Genomic DNA, 17,710 nt, shown 5'->3' with positions numbered 1-17,710 from the left:
CATTAAAAACAGGTCATTAAAAACCTTTAAAAGTGCAGATTCAGGACTGTGCAAAGCTTTGTAACCTGACTGAAACAGGTCTAAGGTGCCATTTGCATCTAAAAAAGGTTGCAACTGTGCAAAAACTCATTTCTCAAAAATTTTAGACACCAAAGGTAATTTAGAAATTGGACGATAATTTGCTAAAACTGCAGGGTCAAGGCCAGGTTTTTTAATCAAGGGCTCTACAACAGCTTTCTTACAAAAGGAGGGCACTATGCCAGAAGCCAGGCTGCTGTTAACAGAAGAGCCAATGGTGCCCCAAACCTCTTTAAAAGAGCGAGGAGGGACTGGGTCAGTCTCTGTAGTCCCGTGGAAGATCCGAGGACCACACCACGCCGGGAGAAAGAGCCAGCCAGGCTTTCAGCTTCACGAGCCGACCGGATCGCACTCCCCGGCATTTGCATTTCCTGGGAAGCGGTGCATTCACCCGGCGGAGGTGCTCAGGCAGGTCGGCCAGGTAGAAAGCATTTGACTTGTTTGCATCACGAATTGTACACGATTGCACCGTTTGTTTTATTTTTAGTAGTTCTTGACGATTATACATCAGCAGTGAGTCGATGGTCCTTGTGACAGAAGTTAAAATCAGCATAAAACAAATAAAACTGAGCAGAGCCAAGCAGCGTACCAGACACACCGGCGCCATCTTGGATCTCAAGTCTGTCTTGGGACAATCACCCTCAGACCAACAGCCAGATGGAGCGGGCCAACCAGGACCTGGAGGCTGCCTTGTGTTGTGTCACAGCCAGTCACCCTGCTTCCTGGTCCGTCTACCTCCCCTGGGTCGAATATTCATATAACACCCTGGTCTCCTCTGCCACAGGAATGTCACCAGTTAACGGCTACGAGCCTCCTCTTTTCCCTACTCAGGAGAGGGCTGTGGCTTTGATTCAACGCCATCTCAGGAAGGGTGGGGTGCTATTCCTGGTGGTGCAGACAAGGAGCACCTGTACATGTTTGAGCAATTAAAGGTATAGTAGAGGATTTTCTTCTTCCGGGTGGATCATCAAAATAACTGGTCCTCCCAATTGTCAATCATTCTGGTGATGTATGACGTAAGCCCGTCGTACGTGCTCGTCCCTGCGCGCAGCTCACTCCACACGGTTCTCATCATGCCGGTGGCCGACCCGACGCATTATTCTCGGACATTTTTACACAGTTTCACCCCCTCTGGTGCAAATCTTCTTGTAAAGTGAGCTTTTGTAAGCGATGCCGACTTGTGACTTGTAAACAGAGCGTGCACGAGGAGAACTGGGCTCGTGCATGTCTCTCGCACGCGTTTTAGTAGGCGTTCCGTCTCGGAGCAGGTACAGCGTTGCGCATGCGCATTTTTTTCAAACGGTGGAGAGGGCGGTTCTTTCCTAAAATTCCTGAAAATCCTCCTGTATACCTTTAGCTCCAATAAGAAAGCCTGGTTGTGCAGACGCAAGCTTCATAATTATTCTACTAGTCTGCACATTTCCCCACAAAGTGTATTTTTTTACATCCAAGTTTGCGTGGGAAGTGGCGTATGCATCTTTCAGACCTCTTTTGTGCACAAGTAACTTTAATAGATGAGGCTCGAGGCCCAGAGACAGCAGGAGAGGAGGGTGAAAATAGAGTAAGATACAAATGACACACATGAGGATAATGGACACATGGAGAAGAAAACAATTGGTTAATTGGAAACAGGAGGGGAGGCACACAGGAGCCGTAGACACACAGAGGCTATGTTCACACTGCAGGTCTTGATGCTCAATACTGATTTTTGATCATTCACATTACACTTCAAACGTAACCTCTATCCGACGGCCCCAGAGCACATGTGCAGAAGAAGATTTGAACTCACACCGAGCACACTATTTATGCATGGTATGCCGGTCAGCACCAGGGTTGCCAGATGTGGCTCACTGTTTTCAGCCCAAACAACACAAAAGTCCACACACCTCAACAAAAACCAGCCCAAATCTTAGCATGTTTATGAAAAGTTACTTTTTTTAATAATGTGACTTAAAATAAATAATAATCAGGCTGTGAGCACTGTGTTAAAACATCAAAAAAGCAGATGATCAATTAAAAGTGAAGTGGGATTTATTGTTAAAAGGTTCTAAAAGTGGATAAAGTTTAAAAAGACAAGTGTCCTCAGACATCATTTAAAATAAAAAAAGAGCCTCTGCTCAGCCAACTGATTTCACCATCGGCCTTGGAGGAGGACGCGGGTTAGTGTTAGGCTATGGCAGGGGTGCCCAACTCTGGTCGTCGAGGGCCCCTGTCCTGTATGTTTTACTTCACTTCCTGCTTCAGCATACCTGAATCGAATGATGATGTCATCATCCAGGTTGTGAAAAAGCACAATGACGACCCCCTCATGGCAATAAGGTTTGTTGTAACTGGGAGAGAGCTAAACCCTGCAGGACAGGGGCCCTCGAGGACTGAGTTTTGACACCCCTGGGCTTAGGGTTAGGGCTCCTCCGCTTGATACATTCTTTTTCTCTTCCGGCTCTCAGCAAAGGTGGACGCTTCTCTCTCCCCCCCCTCATCTTCCCTGCTTGCTGCTCCCGTCCTGTACCGTCTCATGTCAGATCTAACAAGAGATTCTCTTCAGACCCCCATCTGAATTTAACCAGAACCATGGACTTGATCAGCTAGTCTCTCAATGTGATCGACCACATTTTTACGTCACTATGATCAGCAAAGGAGAGCCTGCATGTCCTGATGGGACGTTTGCAGCCGGATACATGCTGGATTCCTGGGGTTCCTGGAGGTCCCTGTGTTTGGCCATTCTTTCCATGGAGGATGTGGAGGACCTCTACATATTGGGATTCATGATAGCAGGTATGCTGCTGATTGGGGCTGGCGGCTTTCTGATCTATCACAAAGTTGAGAAGACGCTAGCCGCTGCATTGGGAAGGCTGCCTGTCGTCACTGAGGGACTGTACCGAGCTCTGAGCGCTCAGACTCATGTGATAAACCAAATCAAGAGTACGACTTTTGACCGTTTATGCAAAATTAGAACCATCTTGGAGAATATTAGAACTCGGTTGGGAAGCTAAAAAAAAATTTGGCCACGATTTGGAGCAGCATGAAGACCAGAGACACTCAAGGTCGGAAGATAAAGCTGAATCACGTAAATGAAAACAAACCTAATCTACATTTCGGATTCCCAGACACCCAGTCATCAAGGCTGGTGTTTTGTCTTCAACTCTCCTGGATGTGAGTGTGGAACGAAGGCTCTGCCCCCACCCCCCCCCCGCCCGTCTTCCCTGATAAACCCCTCACACCTGGCCTACTGGAAGCTGCTCTGTTCAGGACTCAAGGCCTTCTCACAACAACAAAACTGGAGTAACTGCAGAGACAAGCAAACAGTACCTTTCACTGGCTTCGCTGCGACCCTGCGTCTGTAATCTGTCTTATTTTCCCTCCTCTCCTCACCTCTTGTTGTCCTTCTTTCCCCCAACTTTCAATGCAATTTCGTTGTACCTTACAATGACAATAAAGACGATTCTGATTCTGCCTCTTGTTCCACCTCTGTGCTCTAGCGACTCCTCTGACATCTTTAAATACAACCTGCAGTGCACTGATTATCCAATAGGTGCAGGGGAAATGCTTCTCAGGTGCAGGCAATTTTCTTATGCTGATTACCCAGATGAAAGTAAAAAAAAGAAAAGTAATCACTTCAAAATATAACCATTAAGAAAACAAAACAAAACCATAAAACATGCACAATAAAATTGTACTTCCACTGGGTGACATGTATATGAATCACATTAAAACTGTAAAACTAATGTATGTGTAATAATATACACAGAAATGCACAAAATAAACAATGTTAAAAGGTAAGAGAGTTTGGTTCACCAATTGAGGAACACCGCCATGTCTGGCAACACTAGACAGCACATTTAGATCCATTTTTAAGTGGTTGTTAAAAACGCACCGGCAAAATCGAGATAAATTGAGGGGTGAAAGGAGACTGAGGAAAAAAAGAGAGCACAGCTTTTATCATTTTGGTGGAGCCACTTCTTCCAGAACTTGTCCATGACATGAGTCACACATCAGTGACGAGGCAGTTACATGTAGAAAAATATCAGAATTGGTACCACATACAATCGAGGCCTGGGTCTGGTGTGAAAAAAATCAGAATTGGAGCTTTCACACGGCCACAAAATAGGTCTATGAATCACTTGTGAGCAAAAAAACATAATTGGGTCACATTTCCCTGCAGTGTGAACAACCCCTTAAGGCCCTTGTATACTCCCATAAAAACCCATAAGAACAAGAAGAAAAGTTCGGCTGTAAATGTAAGCCAGCTGCCGGAAATAATGCTTTTTCGGCAGGAGCAGCGTTTAACTTTTCAACTGCCCAGCTTATATCTTGCTTCAAAGATTTTCAAATACATCTCACTGAACTGGTCAGTTATAAAAGATAACGTTTGTGTCTGAGCCACGATGATGGTCCAGTTTTAAATACAGGATTAGCTAAATATGATTAAAATATGACTGATACAGTCCGGCAGGGCTGAAATTTCTGCAGTGTGGCACCGACATACTTCGGACCAGATGGTTGGCACAGCCAAACCAAATGACTTCGTCCAGCTTACTTTGGTGTTATCTCGTTCAGCAGGCCCCTGGGTGAATCTGTGTCACTATTACTTGTCACATGTGACATGTCACACCTCCTCCTTCTTCTTCTTCTTCTTCTTCTTCTTCTTCTTCTTCGTCTTCTTCTTCTTCTTCTTCTTCTTCTTCTTCTTCTTCTTCTTCTTCGTCTTCTTCTTCTTCTTCTTCGTCTTCTTCTTCTTCTTCTTCTTCTTCTTCTTCTTGTTAGGAACCAAACCTGGCAAGGACTGTATTGAATTTGTACGTTTTTTTTTGTTTGTTTCTTTATCATTATTCTGCCATATATATACAGAACTGTCTCAGAAAATTAGAATATTGTGATAAAGTCCTTTATTTTCTGTAATGCAACTAAAAACATGAAAATGTCATACATTCTGGATTCATTACACATCAACTGAAATATTGCAAGCTTTTTGTCGTTTTAATATTGCTGATTATGGCATACAGCTTAAGAAAACTCAAATATCCTATCTCAAAATATTAGAATATCATGAAAAAGTATAGTAGCAGGCCATTTAACTAATCACTTGAATCGTCTAATTAACTGGAAACACCTGCAAGGGTTTCCCTGAGCCTTTAAAAACACTCAGCTTGGTTCAGTAAACTAAATCACAAGTATGGAGAAGACTGCTGACCTGACTGCTGTCCAGAGGACCATCATCGACACCCTCCATCAGGAGGGTCAGACACAAAAAGACATTTCTAAAACAGCAGGCTGTTCACAGAGTGCAGTTTCAAAGCACATTCTCAAAAAGTGTGTTGGAAGGAGGAAATGTGGCAGGAAACCAAGAGAGAGGACCGCAGCCTTAACAGCATTGTGAAGCAGAGCCGCTTCCAGAATTTGGGGGAGCTTCAGAGACAGTGGACTGAAGCTGGAGGCCAGCGTTCACAGACGTGTCCGGGAAATGGGCTACAATAGCTGTATTCCCATGGTCAAGCCACTCCTGAACTCAAGACAATGGAAGAAGCGTCTGACTTGGGCGATGGAAAAGAAGCACTGGACAGAGTCCTGTTTTCAGACGAAAGCAAGTTTTGTATTTCATGTGGAAGTCAAGGCGCTAGAGTCTGGAGGAAGGCTTGGAGAGGAGCTTGAAATCCAGTGTGAAGTTCCCACAGTCAGCAATGTTTGGGAGCCATGTCAGCTGCTGGTGTTGGTCCACTGTGTTTCATCAAGTCCAGAGTCAATGCAGCCGTGTACCAAGAGATTTTAGAGCACTACATGCTTCCTGTTGAAAAGCTCTATGGAGATGATGATTTCATTTTCCAGCATGATCTGGCACCTGCCCACAGTGCCTGGTGTACTGACCATGGCATTACTGTCCTCCATTGGCCTGCCAACTCCCCTGACCTGAACCCCAGAGAGAATGTGTGGGGTATTGTGAAGAAGAAGCTGAAAGACACCAGACCCAATAATGCAAATGAGCTAAAGGCCGCTATTGAAGCATCCTGGGCATCAGAGCACCTCAGCAATGCCACAGGCTGATTGCTTCCATGCCACGCCGCATTAATGCAAAAGGATTCCCAACTACTGAGTGCATTAATTGACATTTTCAAATGTTTGATTTTGTTTTGCTGTTATAAATCTTTTTTTTTACTTGGTCTGAGGAAATATTCTAATTTTTGGAGATAGGATTTTTGAGTTTTCTTAAGCTGTATGCCATAATCAGCAAAATTAAAATAATAAAAGGCTTGCAATATTTCAGTTGATGTGTAATGAATCCAGAATGTATGACATTTTTGTTTTTTTAATTGCATTACAGAAAATAAAGGACTTTATCACAATATTCAAATTTTCTGAGACAGTCCTGTAAACCCAAATCTGACCCTCTAAACACACTCATAAACCCAAATTTGGCACACAAAATTTAGAAAAATCCAAAAATTAACCCCCAGAGTGGCAAAATGTGCTCTCTTGCACCACCTGATTTTTTGAATGCACCCAAACACACCCACAATGCTTACATTATCACCAAATATCACAGACATTACAATACAACAGCAATGTGAATCGTCTTCCTTGTGAAGTATCAGCCATCACCTTCAGAGATACTGAGGTTAATATTTCCCTGGAGCACAGCTGGTGCAGTGGGCCGTGTGTGTGTGTGTGTGTGTGTGTGTGTGTGTGTGTGTGTGTGTGTGTGTGTGTGTGTGTGTGTGTGTGTGTGTGTGTGTGTGTGTGTGGATGTGTGTGACTGATTTTGTGAAGTTTGGTCCATAAAAAGTCCACCTGACAGAGTCAAAGATGAAAGAATGTACATGTATCACATTTAATATAAATAAGGGTCCTGGCACATTGATCTCCGTTGCCTTTCAGCTGTCCTGATCCTAAGGTTTCATTGAAGTAGAGTCTATTCTCATTGAAATTCATTGCTGAACATCCTGATCACTGATTTACTGTCATTTCTGTATATCCTAATATGGATCATGTGATTGCAGGTTTTTTTTTAATTAAATGCCAACTGGATAATATAAGAATATTGTGTGTTCTAGAAGGATTTAAAAAAAAACCTTTTATCTCCAGATTAAAGGTGTAGAGGAGGATGTTCTTGTTCCGGGTGGATCATCAAGACTATTGGTCCTCCCAATTGTCAATCATTCTGGTGATATATTACGCAAGGCCGTCGTACGTGCTCGTCCCCAGGTAGCGTGGATCTATTAGTTTTCACTTTCTGCGCATGCGCGCTTTCAGGTGTATATGGTGAGCTACGCCTTCAGCGAGCTCGCAGTTCTCACCGGGTACTTTGAAAATGGCAGAGGGTCACAAGAGAACAAGTGTCTTGGAAGTGTATGAGAAGAAGAGAAAGGCTTCGGAAGAGAGAAACAAGACCAGAGTGTTTTTGGGAGATTGTTTCACACGATGGCGCTGAAAGCCCAGGTTGGGCTTCCCACTGATGCTTCAGTCGCCAAGTTTCTACTCCACAGGTAAAGTTTGGCTTCTATTGGAGAAATCCATTCCAAATCACTTCCAGTAAAAGTTATCTACGTCTATATTGTAAATTTCCAGGGTTGATTAGTTTGTTTTGTAATTTGCATCGTCAGTAGTTATTACGGTGAGCGATGTGAGCGACGCCGACTTGTAAACAGAGCGTGCACGAGGAGAACTGGGCTCGTCACGTTCTAGTAGGGGTTCCGTCTCGGGAGCAGGGAGAGCGTTGCGCATGTGCATTTTTTCAAAAGGCGGAGAGGGCGGGTCTTTCCTACAATTCGGGAAAATCCTCCTGTATACCTTTAATATGAATTTGATCAATTATCTGCATACAGGTAATTGAAGAATATAGAACTGATTGAGAATGTTCATAGAGAAAAATGTAGCCTGTTGGCCATGGCAGCCAGCTCAGTCCTTGAAGAACTCTTTTGTTTTGTAGAGGCAACAAGAACAACAAAACAAGTCCTTTTCAGCTGCATGTTGTTATTAGGTGGATATTTTCATTCCCAAATGGGCTTTTGTGTCAAGATAGGCTTAAATCAGTGTTTAGTCTGTGTGTGAGGCCTGGGCACCCTCAAGACGAAAGACAAATGAAATCGCAGCTCAGGGGTTGGTGACCGAAGATGTGAGAATACAGCAGGCGTACGTGAGAAGGCTCCACATCTTTACATGTGAAGTTTCTTGCATTCATAAATAGCAGCTGTGCCTCCATATTACAAATAATGAACAAGGATTTTGCTTTGCCGGCATGAACTCTCAAAGTTCCTTTGTCAGTGTGAGAAAAAGAAAGATTTTGGTGGGAGTGACTTACCATTTTCCTCCGCTGATGTTTCTAAGCAGTGTGAACACACACAGCTCCGTTTAAGGTGTGTGAGCGCTGCGGCACTGTGACTCAGCTCCACCTGCAGTCTGCTGGCGGCCATGTTTGCTGCAGCAGTCCCATCGGAGCCGTCTGATGGAGAAGAGGAGTCATGAGCTTTTTGTGTGAGTGAAACATGTGATGATACAGGTTCATCAGCTCCTCTAATCTAATCAGTATCAACAAGAGCAAACGAGAACTAAGAACACGGTTCTGTTAGATGATTAAAAGGCTCCTCCATTTCTCTGCTTGTGCACTAAATGAAGTGGACGAGGTGATTCTATGTTACTTCCAGCTTCAGTTTCACCTGACACAGGAACCAGAAACACATTTCTTGTGATTTTTTTTTTCTTTTAATACTGTTAATTAATGCAATTACCTTGATCTGTAGTCAAATACTGAAAAATTGCAATCTCTCCATACAACATTTGGGCAACCTATTAGTGTCTGCAGTTCATCTGGTTGTACATTTTACAGTTTAGCCAGATATTTAATCTGTACTTTATCTATAAGCATAAAGATGAGATATATGTGCCCAAATATAAACCAGAAATTAGTGTGTTTACAGCTGCATTCTTTTGCAAACGGTGTACAATCTAACAGACATTAGCGTAACAGATAAGAAATCAGTACATAGGTCCCACCACAATCCTGAATCCTCTTGATAAACTCTCACGCTGCGGTTGGACTTACAAATAAGTTTGGTTTTTATGAGTAACCAGCAGCTTTTCAGGATTAATTACTCCATGTTGAATCCCAAGATTATGCATTTTCCTGGTCCCATAGTTGGTGGAGTCCTGTCACGAGATGTGGGTAGAATAGCACCTGGTATTTCTTTCAACTGGATTTGTTTCTTGGCCTGTGTCACCACTGTGAATGCCATATCATCCTTGCACTTGAGAAACCTCATAATTAAAGTGCTCTGTGGTGCCTCTGCACACATTGTACAGAGAGGTTAAGAGACCCCTCCCACTTTAAAACAAAGTGACGTTGGAGTTTCCAGCCAGAAAAGGTGTTTCTCTCCCTGGGAGCAGACATGACGAGAGCAGTTGGCTGCAGAATCCATAGCAACGTGTTGTTTCAGGCATGGGTTTGTTGTTGTTGTCTACCTGAAAGAGTCAGGAAGTGTCGCAATGCCAGTGGGCAGCGCATGTGACAGCGGCAGTTCTAGTTTAGTCCATCTGATTTTCCATTGTAATCCTGCTCAGTAATCCCAGTTTTTATCGAATATACCTGTAAAGAGATTACACATTATTTTATGAACTGTAATGATTACAGTGGCACTTTTTAAAAAATAATAATAGCTATAATAAGATATAATAATTATGTAATGCTGTTACATGTAATCCGTTACTACCCAACCCTGGATACCAGTATCGGTATCAGTTCGATACCAGGCATGAGTACTCGTACTCATAAAACTGTCACGGATACCACGACACTATACTGCTTTACTGGAGCACATGGTTTATGGCACTTCACTGCAAAGCACAAGCAGGCAGTGAGACGCACACATCACAGGCGGGCAATAAGGAGTGCACAGTGATATTTGTTCATTTTTTTCTAAATGTGACCATAGAAATTACAGTTTGAGGGTCGCTGCCTGAAGCAGTGGACTGAAATGGAGCAGCCACTTTTTAAACTGGCTTTTGCAGCCAAAACAATGCTTGTGTTTTGTCTGTTTCACATATACATGGTCTGTACCCCCCCCCCCCCCCCCCCCCCCCCCCCCCAGATGAACGTAGAAGAAACTCTGCACAAAGCATTTATTGAAAGCATTTTGTTCAATGTTAGTTCTTAGTTTGTGACAGAGTGTTAACCTTTCCTGCTCCGGTCTCCAGACTGTGGTCGGAAAACACAAGGGAGACCAACTTCTGAAGCTGTGCTCTATTTCAGAGTTAACTCTCTCTCACCTCACAGGTGGCGGAAAGCAGGACATAGAAGTCAGTTACTCAGGAACGCAGATGTACACTTCTTGCATTTATTTGCCAGTTAATTTTATGTACAGCTTCTTGCATAGACCCTTCTGCATGCCACGTTCACTCACTCACACACACTGGTTAAGGGAGCTGTGCATCTTTTAAAGGGGTCACGCATGAAATGTTTTCTAGCAGTATATTGGCGTGTTTCCATGGCACAAAAAGTGCAGGACAGAACGGAGCCTTACGGAGGTACAGCAAAGCATAACGGAGCCAAATCTGGTTCCCGTTTCCACTGCAGAAAGGAGGTTAAAAAGTAGGCGGGGCTTAGACCTCCACAGATATGTGACTTTACAACAGTCGTCTCAGCCTGGCGGCAGATCTGGACCTTATGAATCCTCTGTTGTTGTTGTTGTTGTTGTTGTTTACATCTTCCGCTTTGTATTAGGTGTTTAGTTAACTTTTATATTTTCCTGCCATAGAGCTGCTTGTGCCACTTCTGTGTTGGTCCAGAGAGAGTGAACCCTCCGGTGACTTGCCCTGCACCCAGGACACGGGAGCTGACCTGGGTTCTGTCTTTGCATCGTGTCTGCGGTCCATCCCCGCACCGTGCCTTCTGCCCAAACGTGGAAGCCAAGCCAGTCACGTCTAGTGGCGCCGACCACCGGACTGGCAGAGAGCTTCCTCAACCTCCACGCCTGAGCAGAAAGTGTGGATGTGATGCAAAGACAGGCCCCAGTACTCGGAGCAGCTCCTGTGTCGCAACCCCCACGGCGCACCGGAGCACGACCAGCAGCATGGACACGATGCAGCGGCGGTCAGCACCGGAGTGGCTGCTCCAGTGTTTGGGCGGAAAGCTCTGACGTGATGCAAAGACTGCTCCCGAGCCCCGGTCTGCCCCTGCCATCCGCTCTTTCACGACCAAGACGGATTCATACAGCCAACATATTCAAATATTGAAGGTGTGTTGTAGATCACTGACCAATCAGCAGACGGCTCCTCAAACTCAGACCATCCATAATCCCAGTGGAAACCCGAACCGTAACGGACTATACCGGTCCATTCCAGGACTTTTTGTGAGTATATATATATATATATATATATGGTCTCTCATCCAATCCAACCAGTGTGAATTCACCTAATACTGAACAGCCCACCTGCCCAACACCTACAGTATTTGAGAAATACTGCAAACCTTTTAACAGAAAATGCTGGGAAAAGAGGTGGAAGTTGTAGCTCAGCATTGAAGAGTTTGAAAGAACATAATAAAGTGTCAATGCTCTAAAAAGGATCTCTGTACTGAAATCCACTCACCACATTCACTCTGTTACTCTTTGTGATTTGATTTAATTTCATGCAATCTATTGCCTTTTTTCAGGTCATTTGATTTGAGGCAAATTTAGAAAATTAAATATTTGGTTTTTAAAATTTGCAAGGATGTTTTTCTTTTTGCATGAATGATCAATCACAATCACAACATAGATCATGAGTGTGCAGGTCCAGATTAATTTTTAGCCTCTCATGAAAACAGTCTTCTTCTCGATTGCTTGGGTTGGTTATTTTGTTGCGTGATAAGTAAGACGGCTTTGAAAACATCTTCTAATCCTAATTACTTGCTGGTGGCCAAAGCTCCTATTTTCAGAACACAACATGCTCTCCTGCTTTCCTCAGTCTTTCTCACGCTCTGCAGATAGTCAGGCAGGCTCGTGTATTCCCCCCCGAAGGGGCTGGGTTCGTGTGGGCTTTTCTCAGGAAGAGAACAGTTGTCCATCCACAGCTGGGGTTCTCGGCTTCATGATGCAGGTGTGCATTCATGTCACACAAGCTGAGGGGAAGGAACCGAGGCGTTAGAGAAGGAAGAGGAGATGGGCAGCTGGCCCAGGCAGCAGGGGAAGGATTATGACTCAAGCATCTTGCCTGATCACCTCAGGCTGAAGGAGCGTGAGAGAGGCCAGCAGCTTGCCCATGGGGCCCACAGATGGAGCCTCTGGATGGGGAGAGGAGAAACCTTGTAGGTTTTTTCAGAAGCACTTGTGGATGACTCACAAGGCCTGAGCAGCCCGAACACCTTTTCACAATCATGAAGCAGATCTCAGCTTTGTAGAGCTGCGTGAAAGTCCCATTCAGTCAGGCAGAAAAACCTCATCTCCTGGTTTCACTGCCATATTCCTCATTGATCTGACATTTTAATACTCATGTCTGAGTACAACGTTTAGAATATCATCATCAATCTATTTTAATTGCTCTATTGTTTCATATGGTGAAAAAAGTGATTGAACAATAGTACATATGCTTTTATACAGTGAAGTGCAGTTCGAATGTCTGTCGCCTCAATGATTGTTTTGGAAATTACTCTTGGAAATACTTGTCTTTAAAACATGCTGCATTTCCGAAAGAAAAAGAGAGGTAATCAACCATGATCCTGAAGTTTTATCAGTTTTATCTATTATTGGAAGTAATAAATCACTGGAAATAATTAAAAAATAAATTAAATCATTAATTGAAGTAAGCCTCAATTTACTCAATAATTATTACATTAATAGGTTACAGTTAATAAATTATAACTATTTTATGAATTAAGATATACATGCGTTATTTATTCCTAAATAATTTAGGGACACTGGGGAATCTGGACATAAACTAATCACTAACCTCAGTATCAGGTGAAATTAGTTAGTTAATTGTTCTTTACAAAATAGAACAACACCTAAAATAAATAAGCTAATATTGTAGTTATGTGATGTCTTCTGTTGTTTCTTGTCATGACTCTCTCTTCAGCATTTTGAATCAGTTAAAGGCTTTTTAAGCCGTTATTGGAACGCCCAGTTGTGGTGTGAAGACAGATGTTCAAGAGCTGGAGCTAACCAGGAAGCATAATCGTTATAATCTAACAAATGATCTTTATTTTCCCTAAAAGAATAAACAAGTCTCTTGAGTCTTCCCTGCAGATTAATATCCAAGGAGTGGGTTGGGTGAAGAGGTTTGGGATCTCACAAGACCACAGAAAGTCTGTTCATTTCTAAGGGAAGACAATATTCATATGTCATGATACACAGTCGTGACGTATGAATTCTGACCCAGGAATGTAATTGACCATCACACCCAGTGGGGGGACCTTTTGCCACTGCAGACCCTCCCCCGCTTTCTGCTGAAAAGACGCTTCCTCCATGTACTCAGCCAGTCACTGATTGGTTGAAGCTCTCAGGATTTCACAGCTTTGGTTGGGGGATTCCCCCAACCTTTACTAAAAGCCTTTGGAAGAGACTCCTCAAAGCAGTCTTGCAGCGAGTCTTGCCCTGAGTCTTCCCCAGTGAACACCAGGGAGGAGCTGCATCTGTGCAGTTCCTCTCATAAAAGGTTTTTGCTCCTGTTCTTCAATGGAGGAGGTTGCTGGAGGCAGCTCCCCAGTGTTAGCATACAGCTAACACCAGAGACAGCTCACCCAGTGTTAGCATACAGTTAACACCAGAGACAGCTCACCCAGTGTTAGCATACAGCTAACACCAGAGACAGCTCACCCAGCGTTAGCATACAGCTAACACCAGAGGCCTGCAACCAGGGCCTTCACTCCTCAACTCCTCTGCTGACCCACCACGAGGGTCAGACCTTCCCCTGATCCAGAGACCAGCACCCAGAGTCTGATCTCCCATCAACCAGGAAAACCAACCAGTTCCTCCAGGACGGACCAGGGAAACGAGGCCTCACAGAACTTCTTTGTGTTTTCCTCAACCAGCAGGAAAACCATCACAGACCTGAGCGACCAGCTCCTCAGTCTGGACAAAGGAACAACCAGGAGCTGCAAAGAAGGACTCCTGAAACATCAACTTCATCTTCTTCTCCTCAACCTGCAGAACCAGCAACCACAGTTAGCAGGAGGTGCTAACTACAGGAGAAGACACCAGCTTCCCTCCAGCAGGACAACAACTGAACTCCGTCAAGGAAGTGGGAACAACAACTGGGCTTTACCTGAGACTAGTTAAACCTGATGCTATGATAGAACTGTTTAACTTTATGAAGATGTGTTGATTCTGTTACATTGATTGAGTTCTATAGATAATGATATTAGGAGCAGTTATCAACCTGTAAACCACTGTTAGCTCTGCCACAGACACAGGGTCTGCATGCTAATCTTTGCTTTACTAACTAGTTAACTCACAATCCTACACATATCACATCAAAGACAACATCACACAGTAACTGAACACCATCTGATGACTCCTGACGTTTTACAAAACAAGTCTCATTCACATCAAGTCATTCTAGAAATGGTCCTTTAGCAGAGACACACAGGAAGCAGACGCTAAAGACTAGCTTCCATGTTCCATTGTTCTCCAGCACATGGTGGAGACCCAGGACAGACTTCCTGCTCTCTGATAACCTCCATTGGAATGGAGTTTCTTGTGATCCGCCATCTTGTTTTGTAGTTCCTTCACATGTCTCACACACACTCCATCCACCTCTCTCTCTCTCTCTCTCTCTCTCTCTCTCTCTCTCTCTCTCTCTCTCTCTCTCCCCCCACACACACACACACACACACACACACACACACACACACACACACACACACACACACACACACACACACACACACACACACACACACGCACACACAGCTGTATATAGGTAGTTAGAATCTGTGTTTAATTTGTTTTCATTGTAAATGAACTGCAAGTTCAAACTAACCCTATGAACATACACACGAGGAGCATGGAGATGTCGCCCGGATTGGCGCAGCCGGGGCCACACCCTGGAGCCAGGCCCGGGGTGGAGGCTCGCACGCGAGCGCCTGGTGGCCGGGTTCTTGCCCGCGGGACTCGGCCGGGCTCAGCCCGAAGGGACGACGCGGGCCCCTCCTCCTCATCCTCCTGTGGACCCACCACCCACAGAGGCTGCCGTAGAGGTCGGGTGCAGTGTGGATTGGGGGGCAGTCGACGGCAGGGGCCTCGACGACCCGATCCCCGGACACAGACTCTGGCTTTCGGAACATGGAACGTGACCTCGCTGGGGGGGAAGGAGCCCGAGCTTGTGGGGGAGGCTGAGAGATACCGTCTAGATATAGTCGGGCTCACCTCCACTCACAGCTTGGACTCTGGAACCCAGCTCCTCCACAGAGGCTGGACACTCCACTTCTCTGGAGTTGCCCGCGGTGTAAGGCGGCGGGCTGGAGTGGGCTTGCTTGTTGCCCCACAGCTCAGCCGCCATGTGTTGGAGTTCACCCCGGTGAACGAGAGGGTTGCGTCCTTACGCCTCTAAGTAGGGGACAGGTCTCTGACTGTTGTCTCGGCATATGCACCGAACAGCAGCTCAGAGTACCTGACCTTCTTGGAGTCCCTAGGAGGGGTGCTGGATAGTGCCCCAACTGGGGACTCCATTGTTCTCCTGGGGGACTTCAACGCCCACGTGGGCAATGACAGTGAGACCTGGAAGGGGGTGATTGGGAGGAACGGCCTCCCCGATCTGAACCCGAGCGGTGTTCTGTTATTGGACTTCTGTGCCAGTCACAGTTTGACGATAACGAACACCATGTTCGAGCACAGGGGTGTCCATAAGTGCACGTGGCACCAGGACACCCTAGGCCGGAGGTCAATGATAGACTTTGTGGTCGTGTCATCTGATCTCCGGCCGTGTGTCTTGGACACTCGGGTAAAGAGAAGGGCAGAGCTGTCACCTGATCACCACCTGGTGGTGAGTTGGATGCGCTGGACTGGGAGGAGGCCGGATAGACTCGGCAGGCCCAAACGTGTTATGAGGGTCTGCTGGGAACACCTGGCCGAGCCCTCCGTCCGTGCAGTCTTCAACTCCCACCTCCGGGAGAGCTTCTCACAGATCCCGAGGGAGGTTGGAGACATTGAGTCCGAGTGGACCATGTTCTCCACTTCCATTGTTGAAGCTGCTGCTCGGATCTGTGGCCGCAGGGTCTCTGGCGTCTGTTGTGGCGGCAATCCCCGAACTCGGTGGTGGAAACCGGTAGTAAGGGATGCCGTCAAGCTGAAGAAGGAGTCCTATCGGGCACTGTTAGCCCATAGGACTCCCGAGGCAATCGACAGGTACCGGCAGGCCAAGCGAGCTGCAGCCCGGGCTGTGGTGGAGGCAAAAACTCGGGTCTGGGAGGAGTTCGGAGAGGCCATGGAGGAGGACTTTCGGTCGGCCTCGAGGAAATTCTGGCAAACCGTCCGACGCTTTAGGCGGGGGAAACAGTTCTCCACCAACACTGTTTACAGTGGAAGTGGGGAGCTGTTGACCTCAACTGGGGATATCGTAGGGCGGTGGAAGGAATACTTCGAGGACCTCCTCAATCCCGCCACCACGTCTTCCATTGAGGAAGCAGAGGCTGGGTTCTCAGAGGTGGACTCATCCTTTACCCAAGCTGAAGTCACCGAGGTTGTTGTGAAGCTCCTCAGTGGCAAGGCACCGGGAGTGGATGAGATTCGCCCAGAGTTCCTTAAGTCTCTGGATGTGCAGGGACTGTCGTGGCGGACTCGTCTCTGCAACATCGTGTGGCGGGCGTGGACAGTACCTCTGGACTGGCAGACCGGGGTGGTGGTCCCTCTCTTCAAGAAGGGGGATCGGAGGGTGTGTTCCAACTACAGAGGGATCACACTCCTCAGCCTCCCCGGGAAAGTCTATTCCAGGGTACTGGAGAGGAGGGTCCGTCCGTTAGTCGAACCTCGGATCCAAGAGGAACAATGCGGTTTTCATCCTGGTCGTGGAACACTGGACCAGCTCTATACCCTCCACCAGGTTCTCCTGATGGTGGAACACTGGACCAGTTCTATACCCTCCACCAGGTTCTCCTGATGGTGGAACATTGGACCAGCTCTATACCCTCCACCAGGTTCTCTTGATGGTGGAACACTGGACCAGCTCTATACCCTCCACCAGGAGCTCCTGATGGTGGAACACTGGACCAGCTCTATACCCTCCACCAGGTGCTTGAGGGTTCATGGGAGTTCGCCCAACCAGTCCACATGTGTTTTGTGGATCTGGAGAAGGTGTTCGACCGCGTCCCCCGAGACATCCTGTGGGGGGAGCTCCGGGAGTATGGAGTCCGGGGTCCCTTGTTGAGGGCTGTTCGGTCCTTGTATTCCCGGAGTAGGAGTCTGGTTCGCATTGCCGGCAGTAAGTCGGACCTGTTCCCTGTGCACGTTGGCCTCCGGCAGGGGTGTCCTTTATCACCGGTTCTGTTCATTACTTATATGGACAGAATTTCTAGGCACAGCCGGGGGCCGGAGGGGGTCCAGTTTGGGGACCACAGAATCTCATCTCTGCTATTTGCGGATGATGTGGTTCTGTTGGCCCCATCAAGCCTGGATCTCCAGCGTGCACTGACACAGTTCGCAGCCGAGTGTGAAGCAGCTGGGATGAAGATCAG

The sequence above is a fragment of the Blennius ocellaris genome (assembly GCF_963422515.1).
Source record: "Blennius ocellaris genome assembly, chromosome: 10".
Classification (NCBI taxonomy): Eukaryota; Metazoa; Chordata; class Actinopteri; order Blenniiformes; family Blenniidae; genus Blennius; species Blennius ocellaris.
This window is presented reverse-complemented; position numbering follows the sequence as displayed.